At 36.5% G+C, this 15,730-nt stretch overlaps 1 long non-coding RNA gene across 1 annotated transcript; it reads right to left on the minus strand.

Annotated features, from left to right (window-relative positions):
* Positions 1-11,908: 11,908 nt before the first annotated feature.
* On the minus strand, positions 11,909-14,778 carry LOC149414002 (uncharacterized). Its single transcript, XR_016304053.1, has 2 exons — positions 14,761-14,778; positions 11,909-12,642 (listed from the first exon to the last, which is right to left on the minus strand). It is a non-coding gene; the product is annotated as an uncharacterized LOC149414002 (long non-coding RNA).
* Positions 14,779-15,730: the final 952 nt, after the last annotated feature.

Here is a 15,730-nt window from a genome sequence, read left to right on the forward strand (position 1 = left end):
TCTATAGTCTACAGTCTCTCTCGATCCGGCCCGCCACGCAGCAGGTGGGCAGACGTATCCGCCGCCAAGACCTGGACAAATCTCACCCCATGAACCATGAATGATAATAGCAGGAAAATTAAAACGGTTTTGACCCTAGGAACTTACTGAAAAGTTTGGATATTCCTGGTTAATATGATGGGTACTGAGAAAGGGGCGGCTACATGGTCTGGGGCCTAGGGCGGCCAAGACTGCAAATCCGCCTCTGAATGAAACTGTAGCAAACAATGGTCATGAAATTAGTGAACTTTTCTCAATTTACTCTGCTCTGTTTTTAATACAAATGATGTGTCAAATCAACATGTAAATAGCGATTCTCAAGAAAGTACCTACTCGCTCAGTCATGTCTAAATTATAAGGACTGAAATATTAAAAACTATGAAATCACTAAACTCAAACAAAGGTCCAGAAACAGATGCCATTCCACCATTATTTATATCAAACTGTGCTAAATCTCTTGTTTATCCTCTCCATGTTATATTTCGTAAATCTCATAATCTGAGAAAGGTTATTTTAATTACTGGTTGCTATTGTCTAGCTTAGATTAAGCACCATCTATATATTTCACAAAAATGGCACTACAAAAATGAACCGAATAGGCATTTCTCTGAAATCGTATAACATTAAAGCAGTAAGTTTACGAAATAAATGTCGGTCCGATCGGCATGCATTTGGCAAGGTTGTTGGCGCGGTTCGTTCCAATCCTTGGGAAGGAAGGTACAGTCATAGTTTTTTTCCGTAGATATGTAAAGTTGTGCCTATATTAAAAAAAGGAGACAAACACATTGTAAAAATGTAAAAGCTTATTTAATGGGCATAAATAAATTGATATTATTACCATGTAACCCCCACCCTCCCTTGTCCCACCCCACCACACCCTCTCTGAAGCTCTGTCCTCGACTAATATGATATTATTACCATGTAACCACCACCCTCCCTTGTCCCACCCCACCACACCCTCTCTGAAGCTCTGTCCTCGACTAATATGATATTATTACCATGTAACCACCACCCTCCCTTGTCCCACCCCACCACACCCTATCTAAAGCTCTGTCCTCGACTAATATGATATTATTACCATGTAACCACCACCCTCCCTTGTCCCACCCCACCACACCCTCTCTAAAGCTCTGTCCTCGACTAATATGATATTATTACCATGTAACCACCACCCTCCCTTGTCCCACCCCACCACACCCTCTCTGAAGCTCTGTCCTCGACTAATATGATATTATTACCATGTAACCACCACCCTCCCTTGTCCCACCCCACCACACCCTATCTAAAGCTCTGTCCTCGACTAATATGATATTATTACCATGTAACCACCACCCTCCCTTGTCCCACCCCACCACACCCTCTCTGAAGCTCTGTCCTCGACTAATATGATATTATTACCATGTAACCACCACCCTCCCTTGTCCCACCCCACCACACCCTATCTAAAGCTCTGTCCTCGACTAATATGATATTATTACCATGTAACCACCACCCTCCCTTGTCCCACCCCACCACACCCTCTCTGAAGCTCTGTCCTCGACTAATATGATATTATTACCATGTAACCACCACCCTCCCTTGTCCCACCCCACCACACCCTCTCTGAAGCTCTGTCCTCGACTAATATGATATTATTACCATGTAACCACCACCCTCCCTTGTCCCACCCCACCACACCCTATCTAAAGCTCTGTCCTCGACTAATATGATATTATTACCATGTAACCACCACCCTCCCTTGTCCCACCCCACCACACCCTCTCTGAAGCTCTGTCCTCGACTAATATGATATTATTACCATGTAACCACCACCCTCCCTTGTCCCACCCCACCACACCCTCTCTGAAGCTCTGTCCTCGACTAATATGATATTATTACCATGTAACCACCACCCTCCCTTGTCCCACCCCACCACACCCTCTCTGAAGCTCTGTCCTCGACTAATATGATATTATTACCATGTAACCACCACCCTCCCTTGTCCCACCCCACCACACCCTATCTGAAGCTCTTTCCTCGACTAATATGATTTCTGTCGCTTTATTTTAATATATATTATACATTATTAACGTTTGTACCTAGACTAGTTTTTTAAAATGTTGTCTTATAAACCTAACAAAGCGGTTAAAAACAAAATAAATTTTCATTTGATTAAAGAGTCAGACCACAAAGTAAACGCTTTCTTTGATAATTATATACTATTTAATATAAATAATTTTGTAAATTCATAAAACTTCTACTCAATAGTAAATATGTGTACGTTTCCCGTTTTGGTTCAATATGTAGTGTACAGAATCCACAACTTAAAACGTGAAAATAAAAATCATTTTGTGTCATTTATTAGTCCTTTACCTGATTCAGACCTGGTTTAGCAAAAAAATGTTAGTTTGGTGACGGCTTTGTTTTCAAATTACAACAACAACTCAATAACAAAATGAACCCTGTTATTAAGGAACGCGGGGAAAATACTGATTGTAACTTATTTTATCATGCGTTCATTTTGCAATGTATGTTTGTTATTATTCTGTATGTATATCTGTTTGATTTCTAAACATATTATCTGGATTTATTTTAAAAAGTTAATTTCCTTTCGTGCGTGAGAGGGACAAAACAGTTGTACTGGTAGGTAGAATTAAAATCGGATTATAATTATCACATGTAAATTTTAGCTAACCATTTCAGAACAAAAGCTAGGTAGGAATTAAGAGATGCTTTACCCAAGGGAAATGGTCGTGTAGCCTGGACACGCTGGGGACGATGATTGTGTTCTGATTGCCATTTACCGTTTATTGATTAGCAAGTGGAAGAGCCAGCGAAATTGAAAGTGATTTCATTTCTATAGTTACCCCTCTTCCTTCCCATCCCCTCTCCGCGCATTCCTTTTCCCGAAATAAGACTCAGTGGTTAAGAACAAAACTAACACAACTCAGAACAGGTAGAGAACATGGATAAAAACGGCGGCGATGACGACCCCAAAGAGAGATGGCAAGAAATCATCGAAACCCGATACCCTATGCATATTGATTCAAAACATCACCAATTTATGCAAAAACAAAACTATTTCAAGCTCTCGGATTTTATTTAGTAAGATCGAGAGGATAGAAAGTAAGGCTTTCATAGGAACATAAGTATAGTATAAGGAAAGATATTCATTGAGATAGGCGTGTGAAGATAAATCCAGGAGAATGGTAGTAATCATAGAGACGGAGAGGAGAATGATTTTTCAAGAACGGATTTGAATTAACCTCTCACTTTAAGAATTGAAGTTTATGAATTAAGGGATGGGATGTTATTGACTTCTTACATGTAAATGAGGTTCGCAGCATTCTACTTGCATTGCGTTGATTGGGGAAGATTCCATGGCTCCTAAGACAAGGCGAAGATAGTCTATGGTGTGTAATAAAAATATTCCATTTTTTGTCAGCCTAGCCAAGCACGTTGTTTTATTGCGAACCTAATTAATTTCATATTATTTACAGTAGCTATGGGCAGGATCGAAACATTTACACGATTTAAATATTTTGATTGAAACATAAAAAGAAATGAGTGATAAATCGATTGAATAGCTCGGAGTTCAGCGGGAGCAGTAGCTGCGGAAAGAGGCAGATTTTTAAAAGTTTTGGGAGTGGGGGGGGCACATAGACAAAGTATGTTACATTGGTCATTTGCTGTATTTATTTATAAAAAAATGTCAACTATGTATGGCCAAGATCACCATTAGTGGGAAAAGCCAATATAAATAATAATAAAAAACAACTACTCCAGTACCTACTACCTACAGTAACGCAAATGTAGTAAACTGAGAATCTTATTTAACACACATATCTATGGCCAATCTGTCAAATGAACAAGACGCTTTACAGCTTGATGTGTTGTAAATATCAAATGTGCATTTCCACGTAATTGTTGAAAAGCTGCCTGTGAGTACCCTTTGACGTTAAATATTACTGGTTTATTCCGAGAGTTATGCCATCGATCGTTTTCCATTTGTTGTGTTCAAATAAATTGAGGTTATGTGCGTCTTCACGCATTGTGCTTACATACCATTTAGTTTGGCTAAGCGGTTTTATCAATCTGGTTGAGTTTAACCTAAAGTTGAACCATGTGGAGATGCGTTGTATGTGATATGTGGCGTGGTTATCAAGTCGAACGGTTACAACATCCAACCACACAACCGTTCAACCAAGTTGGATCATCTGTATCGTGGTTGAATCAATTTTTCTCAGTCGGCCTAGGGAGCCGCTGTGCGTAATTGTTTGTAAGCGTACATTTAATAAGTAGAAATAAATAAAATTTCAAGCATGACTAATGGACGTGAAGTTTAGATGGATTTTTTCACATTATATTTTTTATTGATTTCACTAGCTTTGGGTATACCTCAAGCAAGATTTACTCTGATACAGATGCCAGGAACGAAGTTTTTGTTTTCTTTTTGGTTCAGTTCAAATGTATTTAAAAGGATGCAGCGAATGAAACCGTAAAAAAATATTTTTTTTATTATTGAAGTAGCATCACACGAATTGCTAATGGAACGAATAAAATAGAATTAATTCGTTCCATGAGCCATTTTTGTTACGAAGTTCGTTTTCTCCTTTCATGTTTATAATTAACAAAGGTTCAAGAGCGGTCGCCAAATTTTCCTTTTTGAAGTGTTGTAGTAGCAACTGACGAAATGGCGACCCATAATCAACCTATAACCTAACGTAACCTAACCTAACAGGAGCCTAACCTAAAATCCTCTTTTAGGTTTGGGTGTTTTAATAAAAGCAGATACATCGTTATGCATATTATAATTTAAAATAAGTCAATAACTTAGTAAACACCACTTTCATCTTTATACTAAATGTCAAGGCTTTATATTACTGTACTTAACTTTAAAATCTAAAATCTACCATCAAAACGTATAAAAAAATTAAATTAAACATTAAACGCATTTCCATAGATATGTATCTTTCATTATCAAGTGAACCACAGACAACATACAGAAATATTCAATGTTGACTCGAAAAAGTAGCTGTCACGGCAGTTTCAAAGTAACAAACACGCAGGATTCACGCGATTATAAATTTATCGATTTTTTAATATTTTTTTCTATAAATCCTAAAAAAATGAAACAAACGGTAAAATATAGGTTAACTCATTGGCTTTATAGCACCATAAAAAGTTTGTATGACACCATGTAATAATTCTATTTTTATGTTTTTTTTTAATGTTGGCGAAAAATTAAAAAAAATGATCGTCTTGATATCTCGAGCAATCGAAGCAAAATTATTTATTTCACGTAGTCGCTCCTGTGACTTATTATGAAAATAATTATTTGAACTTACCCAAACATTCCAGCGTGTATTTAATTTTTTGAGGCCACTGAGCGTACCCAGTTTTTTTATTATCTTTCCTCCCCATTGTATATGACTAGGAATTAAAAAAACGATTACACGTAAACTGATTTTAATTCAAAAAAATTTCACAGAACAGATCGGCACTAAGGTAAAGAACGTCTTTATACCGCCAGCAGTGGGCGGTAACTGAATACAATGCGTGAAACCCTTACGTAGACGGCATAAGGGTTATTTCACAATTGCAAATTCAATGTTCACCTCCCCGACAATCGATCAATATTCGTGTAAAAAAACAAGAAAATGCATATTTTGTAAAGTTCTGGTACACATATGAAAATTTCCTCCGATAATCGAATAAAGAATTTCCCACACTATACAATAAAAACATAGGCCGAATATGGGTTTGTAAATAGGATACTTTGCACAAGACAGTTTTTTTTTGGCCTGATACTTTATTTTGTTCTAGGCTTATAAAAAGTCTTCAAAAAATGATCGTCTGCTGACAAGGCCAAGATGTGTTCTACTTGCAGTATTTAATTAAAGCATCTGTAGTATTTCTAAGCAAACAAATGTTCAAACCAAAAACACCTGATTTAGCATTACTTGGTATTGGATCGCCTTAACGATTTCATTCACAGAGTTTTCATTATAATTGAAATAATATTTTTGGACGGTACTAAATTGTAAAAAATGGCAACACCTTGAACATAACCATAGATTACTATCACGAAAGCATCTGTCACTGTAATTTGCAAGATCGTCAAGATTGAGATGTTACTTCATTATAATAAGTTATTGGTAAGTTCTAATGCCGATATTTCCCTCCCGAGTATTTTGAATGGTTAAATGTATAACTGCGCTGAGTCGCTGTTTACCGCGACCTAACCTTACTTATACCTGGGTTTACCGATAATTTGTCAGAGAGGAGATAGAATATGCGATCAGGCTAATTTAAATAGATATACAGAGGATGACAGCATTAGATTCTGCAAACCGTTATCAATTATCTAAACTTTATGTTCTTTTCAATCAAAATTATTTAATCTTTTCCAAATATTAAGTCTGAATCCACCCAATGACGTCACAATACATCTAGACTCATTATTGTCTGACAAACTAAATATAAAATGTGGCAAGTAAAAACACTCTTATTTCTTAAGTAAATTTTTCAATTCTAATGCTGTTCATGTGGGGCTAAGGTGGACATTTAAAGAATATGTACAAATTAAATCGATTTTGCATCGGACACTACATTCTACGTCACGCCATTCTACGTCTAATATACGCTTACTCGCCTACACTATAAGATGAACATGCAATACTGTATGAGATCTAGTGCTATAAGGCTTTTGTCCTTATTACAATTTTACAATTATGTGTTGCTACTTTCACTATCTCACCAGATGTTTATATCTGAAAATCATCGTTACATATATTTTTTCAAAATAATAAAATAATTTTAGTGTTTTTCGAATGAAATTTAATCTTTTGGCTTATTATAGTGCTTGTCGGGTAGTAAAAACACCTTCCTATCACGCAGGAAGGCTTTTTATAGTGTTTGTCGGGTAATAAAAACATTTTCTCATCACGCATGAGGGCATTTTGTCACTTTGTTACTCTATTTACTCAGAGGTTGCACACGACCTTACGTGACGCGTAGCAGTTTAGTACTAAAGCTACGAAATTAAAAGCAATACTGTTTCGCTTTTAGCTTGCCACTTTGGGGTTTTTATACAACTCGTCTATATGTTTGCATACACCTCATTGTTCTTACAAAATATTCTTACTGAAATAAAATAATCAAATCTCTTCCAAATATTCGTTTTATCCAGATTTCCAATCCAATATCCAGATTTTCGTTCTTAATGTAACGTTCTGTTTCTGTAGGTTTCAGTTATATTTTTGGGCTAGAACCAAACCATAATCCTACCACAGTCTTACCATGGATCTACTGAATCCAGAGCGTGTCTCCATCAAGAAGGAACCGGGGCCACAGGATGAAGGCGGTTGTGAAGTGCTGTATGGGGATATGGATTTTGACTTTTCAGATGTAAAGAAGGAATCCTTACAGCATGCGGAGAGTACTCGGAAAGCCTGTATGTTGCGATGCTTATTTCAAAAACTGTTTTGCGTAAAATTTAGATGCTGGTAATCCATGTCAGTTTTGAGTTGCCCAGGCACGCCATAACTTTTGTTAAGGAGTACTTGTTCTTGTTGTTTTTGCCGTACTTTGGTATTTAAATTTAATATTATATTTACGGGAAACTGCCTCAAGTTACATAAGGGTGCATTAAAAGACATGTAATATTGATTCGTGCATCATTTCTTTAACAATACAAAACCGTGTATAGAATGTGCTAAAGAGTAAATAGTATATCCTCCTTGACATGAACATCTGCGGTCCTTCTTATTTCCTAAATGAACCCTTAAAGCCTGTTCTCCGGATTCCCGTTTTTAAAGGGTATTAATCAATCGTATCGTTTATAGTACATTTAAAAAAAAAAATTAAAAAAATATATATTTTTGTTTGTAGTACTCTCCAGGAGATGGACGACTGTAATTGTACTGTTTTATAATGCACTTCTTATGGACTTATCAATTGAGTATTATTGATTGATTTCTAGGTGGCATTAAAGTGGAGACTGTTAGCTTCAAGTTAGAACCAGGACCTCAAGAAGAAGATGGAGGGGGAATCTCTTTTATGGAAATTGACATAGACCTTACGGATGTCAAAAAAGAATGCCTTAAACGCCTTCAAAGAAAAACACAGACAACAGGTAAATAAAGATTCTTGTTTTTTTTTTTTTAATTTATTGAAATAATGATTCTTATACTTATACTTATTCGTAATGTTTTTCAGACTCATTGACTGATCAAAATACACGTTCTTTGGAAAAACCATTCTCTTGTTCTAACTGCAACTATTTTTGTTCTCAAAAGGGAAATTTGACGACACACATGCTGACTCACAGTGGAGAAAAACCTTTTTCATGTTCCGTTTGTGCTTATTCAAGTTATCGAAAAGGACATTTGACGAAACATATGCTGACTCACAGTGGAGAAAAACCTTTTTCTTGTTCTGACTGCAAATATTCATGTTCTCGAAAGGGATATTTGACGAGACACATGCTGACTCACAGTGGAGAAAAACCTTTTTCATGTTACGCTTGCACTTATTCATCTTCTCAAAAGGGAGTTTTGATGAGACACATACTTACTCACACTGGAGAAAAACCTTTTTCTTGTTCTGACTGTAAATATTCATGTTCTCGAAAGGGATCTTTGACGAAACACATGCTGACTCACAGTGGAGAGAAACCTTTTTCTTGTTCTAACTGCAACTATTCTTGTTCTCAAAAGGTATATTTGACGACACACATGCTGACTCACAGTGGAAAAAAATCTTTTTCATGTTACGTTTGTGCTTATTCAAGTTCACGAAAAAGAGATTTGACGATACACACGCTTACTCACAGTGAAGAAAAACCTTTTTCATTTTCCGTTTGTGCTTATTCAAGTTTTCAAAAAGGACATTTGACGAGACTCATGCTGACTCACAGTGGAGAGAAACCTTTTTCTTGTTCTGACTGCAAATATTCATGTTCTGGAAAGGGATCTTTGACGAGACACATGCTGACTCACAGTGGAGAAAAACCTTTTTCATGTTACGCTTGCACTTATTCATCTTCTCAAAAGGGAGTTTTGATGAGACACATACTTACTCACACTGGAGAAAAACCTTTTTCTTGTTCTGACTGTAAATATTCATGTTCTCGAAAGGGATCTTTGACGAGACACATGCTTACTCACAGTGGAGAGAAACCTTTTTCTTGTTCTAACTGCAACTATTCTTGTTCTCAAAAGGGATATTTGACGACACACATGCTGACTCACAGTGGAGAAAAATCTTTTTCATGTTCCGTTTGTGCTTATTCAAGTTCACGAAAAAGAGATTTGACGATACACATGCTAACTCACAGTGAAGAAAAACCTTTTTCATGTTCCGTTTGTGCTTATTCAAGTTATCAAAAAGGACATTTGACGAGACACATGCTGACTCACAGTGGAGAGAAACCTTTTTTTTGTTCTGACTGCAAATATTCATGTTCTGGAAAGGGATCTTTGACGAGACACATACTGAATCACAGTGGAGAGAGAACTTTTTCATGTTCCGTTTGCACTTATTCATCTTCTCAAAAGGGCGCTTTGACGAGACACATACTTACTCACAGTGGAGATAAACCTTTTTCTTTTTCTAAGTGACAATATTCTTGTTCCATCCTAGAGAATTCCTTAATTGCGCATTCCTAGAGAATGCCTAAATAAAGATAACGTACTTTGTCCATTAAATTGAATAAAATTATCTGATCGTATATTCTACTTCTCTATATTATAATTCTAATTCCGTTTTAACCTGTTTGTATAAAATCATTAATTCATTGTTTGGAACCCCTGATTGATTGTATGTAATCTCTTTTTATACTCCAAGCAGGTTATTCACAAGACAGTACCTACCATATTATTGTAGTGATTCTACATCAATGTCCCAATAGTACACTCATATGCAACGGATTCAACAGCTAGGAAACAAATACTACGATGTTATTGATATATTTAACACATCAATTTCAATGCTTAAGCATACCTTATTAAATTGTTTTTCATCAAGTAAGGGAGTATTTTAATAGAGGTATTTAATTTGTTTTTTGTTTTTAATGAGTTTTTATTATTCACAATGTACATTTGTTACGTATAAATTTTTTTATAAAATTAGCTCCGTTTCCCTCTCAACCCCCTCCCCCTCCCTCAAATCCCTCCCACCAAAGAACCAAACTAAATAAAACCCCATATTTCTGCACTTAAAAATTTAGTTTTAAAATAGCTAGTTAATGACACGGACGTGTCGAAACCGGTCGTTTATTTTATAAAAAAATTTATACGTAACAAATGTACATTGTGAATAATAAAAACTCATTAAAAACAAAAAATGTCTTAGAAATTGTTACATAGTGAATGCCAAAGAAATACAAAAAAAAGTATTTAATTTGACTAACACATTGACATATGTCGGATTAAAGAAAAAAAAAAATTTTGGATTTCTTATATTTTTTATAATTTGTATATTTTGTATCTACATGCTGTGGGGATCAAATTCAATAACATTTTAACTTTATTTTTATTTTTTTGCTAGTGTTTTGAATAGTTGTTTCCTGTACTATTTACGTGCATAATTTCCTTTATATTTTTTATATATGTTTATGTAAAAGCCTCAATAGGCATCAAATAAATAAATAAATGAAACTAGCAAACAATGGTCATGAAATTAGTGAACTTTTCTCAATTTACTCTGCTCTGTTTTCTATACAAATGATGTGTCAAATCAACATGTAAATAGTGATTCTCAAGAAAGTACCTACTCGCTCAGTCATGTCTTAAATTCAAGGACTGAAATATTCAAAACTATGAAATCACTAAACTCAAACAAAGGTCCAGGAACAGATGCCATTCCACCATTATTTATATCAAACTGTGCTAAATCTCTTGTTTTTCCTCTTCATGTTATGTTTCGTAAATCTCTTAAAAAGGTGTTTTTCCTGATCTTTGGAAAATAGCACGAATCAATCCTCTCTTCAAATCTAGGATTAAAAGCGACATCTATTAAATTATCGCCCGGGAAGTATACTCTCATGTTTTGTGAAAATTTTTGATATCATTTTTACACAATTTAAACATATTTTAGGTTTTGTTCAGAACAGATTCGTATTCAAAAGCTCCACTACTACAAATATTATGGAATATGTAGATTTTTTTAGTTCTAATTTTGACATTAGAACACAATTAGGTGAAGTCTGTACTGATTTACGGAAGGCATTCGATAAAGTCAGTCATCCTCTTCTGATCCAAAACCTTAAAAGAACAGGTTTCCACGGCAACCCCCTGAGATGGATTATATCTTATATCTCTCACAGGAGTCAATATATACAAGTTAATAGTTATGAGACCTCTCCCAAACTTGTAACTTCTGGTGTCCCTCAAGGATATCATTTAGGACCACTACTTTTTATTATATTCATAAACGATCTAACGGCAAAACTTGTTTGTAAATGTTTATTATATGCGGATGACTTAAAAAATGTTCATCCCGTGAATTCAAAAGAAGACTGCGAAACTTTGCAAAAATACCTAATCACATTGTCTCAATGGTGTATAGATAATGCAACGGAATTAAATAATAGCAAATGTTATAATAAACATGGACTGTTCAGGATCTCAACTTCACTCTCCTGACAGAGCAATCCGGCGCGGTACCACCAGATTCCAAAGGAAGTGTGACTGGAGTAACTCTTCAATAATAACTCCAGCTCTTGAATATTGGTCTTTATTTTAACAATAAAAAAGACCCGTAGGCAGCTCATGTAAGGTGAGCCCAATATTGCTATCTCTCTCCGCGGTTTTATAAACCACATGTAAGTGAAAACCTGGCAGCTCAGCCGTTTTGCCAAAAAACGACCCGCCCAAGACGGATGGTAACAAGAGAAGAAAGATTAAATCCGTGGCAATACGAAATTGCCCCGGCAATCGCTAACACAAAATAAATGTTGCCACATCATTAGGGTGACAAGCACCAATATTAATATTTCAGTACCTGAAATCTTAACATATTCCCGCCCCAAAACGAGTATTAAGGAATAGTCGTTTTTCATAAAATAATGTAGGAAGAGATTGCAACATTGGTACTCAGAATTTGCCCAACAAGTTCACATACAGACATAAACAATATTCAATACATGGATATCAAAATAATAACAAAAAACTTATGACAACGTATATAACCCTATGTCAGACTTGACATTAAAAAATAAAAGTCTAATAACGTAGAAACTTCTGGTGCGCTGCACCCACTTATGAGAAAATATCTTATCACTTGGCACTGTTGAGCCTGACGGCATTTTGATTCACACATAACATCACTTTCAGTGTTGTAATTGGTTCTTAATCCAGGTTGGAGGAAGGATCCTCCATGGGAAGTAGACAGAGCTGTGTCACGGCTCTTTTGGTGACACCTCTGGCCGTCCTCAAGGAGACGACGCGGACGCGTCCGTCTTGACCAGGGTGGATCTCCGTCACTCGCGCCATCCTCCAGTACTGCGGAGGTAGTTGGTTGTCTTTGATGATGACCATGTCACCAGGCTGTAAACTGCGTTGACGTCCTTCTTGCCATTTGACTCGGTTCTGCAATTCTGCTAGGTATTCCCGGCTCCATCTGTGCCAAAAAGATTGAACAACGGTAGACATCTTTTGGTAAATATTAAGCCTGTTTGTAGGCAGATGATGAATATCAAGCTCAGGCAATGCTAACAGGTTGTCGCCAATAAGGAAGTGTGACGGAGTGAGTGCGTTTAAATCATTTGGATCTGATGATAATGGAGTCAGAGGACGGGAATTTAAACAAGCCTCAATCTGTATTAGTATGGTATTCATTCCTTCGTATGTCAAAACAGTTGACCGCATTGCTTTTTTTAAATGTAACTTGGTCATTTTAACTGCACTTTCCCAAAGTCCACCGTGATGCGGTGAGCGGGGAGGCAAGAAACTCCAGCTAATATTCTGCTGGGCTAAAAAATTATGGATTTCCTTATCAGATGCCTTCAAAAAATCAAATAGTTCAGTAAGTTCCCTATAACTACCTGTAAAGTTAGTTCCATTATCACTAAAGAGTCGTGAGGGTTTACCCCTCCTAGCTATAAATCTTTTCAATGCATTCATAAATGCCATTGAAGTTAAATTAGTCACTAATTCTAGGTAAATTGCCTTCGTTGAAAAACAAATAAATAAACATGTGTAAGATTTTACACTCTTAGCATTTCTGGTCAAACCAGACTTAATTAAAATTGGACCTGCATAATCTATGCCGGTTACATAAAATGGTCTTTGGATTTGGAATCGGTCAGCAGGAAAGTCACCCATGAGCTGGCGACACTCGCGCGGACGGACTCGGAAACAACAATACATTTATGCAGTGCTCGCTTTACTGCGTTTTTACCAAATATTGGCCAAAACCGTAAACGCAGTAATGCGAGCAGAGCATCACATCCTAAATGCAAATTCTCATAATGCAGATGGGTTATTATTAAGTCAGTCAACTTATGATTTTGTGGTAACAAAATTGTATGTTTTTGAGAGACCGAGGTAATATCAGATTGTGATAGTCGACCTCCAACACACAATAACCCATCCTGCATAAAAGGATTTAGTGCCTTTACCTTGCTCTGCCTAGATACAAATCTTCCATTACTCAAAGAAGCTATTTCAGCACTAAATGCGAATCACTGAGCATTCAAAATTAATACATGCATGGCATGTTCCAGTTCGATTACAGAAAGCTCGTCGACCCGCATCGGTTTTCGTTTAGAACAGTTATGTATGAAACGTAACATATAAGCAACTACGCGCCTCAGTCGTCTTAATGAAGAATAATTATTAAATATTTCCCAATCGACAGGACTACTAGTAACCAAAACTATCCTCGCCGTTTCTGGCAACTCTGTGGGAGTATCAAATGTAGTAAATGAAACGTCATTACCTAGCTGGTGCAGACAACGTATTGCTAAATAAGGCGAAGGAGCCAAACCATATGTCACCGTGTTTAGCGTATAATGTTTCAAACAATCCTCCGCATCCCTTTTCCATAATATACGTTGGTAATTTCTGTGTTCCGGGTTGATATTAATTTGGCGGTACATCTTTGCAATATCTGCGGTGACTGCATATTGATGTTTTCTGAAAAATACCAAGTGACAAAATATATCATTTTGAATGGTGGGCCCAATCATTAGAGCGCGATTCAAAGAAATCCCTCGAGCGGGTTTAGCCGACCCGTCAAAAACAACACGAATTTTAGTAGTTGTGCTTGCTTCTTTAAATACAGCGTGATGTGGTAAATAATAAGTAATTTCATCGCGTTTTGGAGGTTCACATTCAGTCATGTGACCTAACGCAAGATACTCATCAATAAATTCCGAGTATTGTTCCTTTAAACTAGGTTGTCTTAAGAATTTCCTTCCCATTGACGCTAATCTACCTTTAGCAATACTAAATGAATCTCCTAATTGAGATAGGTTAGATTTAAACGGTAAGTTGACTACAAATCTACCATTTGCATCGCGTTTATGCGTGCCTTCGAAAATCCTTTCACATTCACTATCTTCCAGAGAGTGATGCTTACTATTTTCGGTTTCTTCAACCTTCCAAAACCTTTCTATTTGGTTCTGCAAAGAATTTAATGAAATATGACAAACTTTAACTGGCCTCGTATTATGACGACTCTGTACAGCTCCTGATATTATCCAGCCTAGCTCCGTTCGATGCAATGTAGGTTTACCCTTTCCTAACTGTATCTGATCCGTACGAAGCATCTGCCAGAAAATCTCTGCTCCGATCAGCATATCAATAGAAGCTGGCTGGTAAAACTGCGGATCAGCTAACCGGACACCGTCTGGAATGTTCAACATTTTTGGGTTAATCACGGTCTGTGGAAGATTGCAAGAAATCTCATCTAATACCAAACAAGATATTTCATCCTCGTATTGAGAACATAATGATTTAAATTTAATGTCAACTGTTTCCTTTACATGAATTAAATTATTATGCAAACCTGAAACAGATATGTTCAATTTTGTACAATGCAAATTTAATCTCTTACAAGTATCCTTTGTAATAAAATTAGACATTGAACCTGAATCCAAAAGTGCGCGTATTTTGTGTGTTCCACCGTACGCGTCTTCTATTTTTACTATTACGGTAGATAGTAAAATTTCTCGCCCGTTCATGTCGCTATGACACGCTAAATTCACTGGTGCCTCCGACTGACCCTTGCCAGTTGAAGTACCCGCTTGTACATTATCAGTATTGATATGTAACAGAGTGTGATGTTTTCGATCACAAACACTGCATTTTTCCTTCCACCTGCACACCTTTGAAGGGTGCCCCGGTTTTAGGCAGTTATAACATAAATTGCTCTCTGAAACGAACTTTCTTCGTGCCGCTGGTGCTTTGTTAACAAATATTTTACAAGAATAAATGAATTGGCTGTCATTACACAGCATACAATTAGCGTTGCTTGACCCTAACGTAACCTTGTTCGTAGAATTCCTTTCCTTAAAATTAAAAAACTTTGGTTTTGTTGCAACTGGTTCCGCTTTCTGTTGCATTCCACCATTATCACCTTGGATAGTTTCCAGGATCTGCGACCTTTGTGAAATAAAATTGCTAAACTGCTCGAACGTAGGATAAACTTTATCGCACTCCATGGATTCCCACAGGCTACGTGTGTGATTATCTAACTTTGAGGT

Source organism: Hesperophylax consimilis, chromosome 20 (assembly GCF_061612785.1).
Source record: "Hesperophylax consimilis isolate HC1 chromosome 20, BYU_Hcon_1.0, whole genome shotgun sequence".
Taxonomy (NCBI): Eukaryota; Metazoa; Arthropoda; class Insecta; order Trichoptera; family Limnephilidae; genus Hesperophylax; species Hesperophylax consimilis.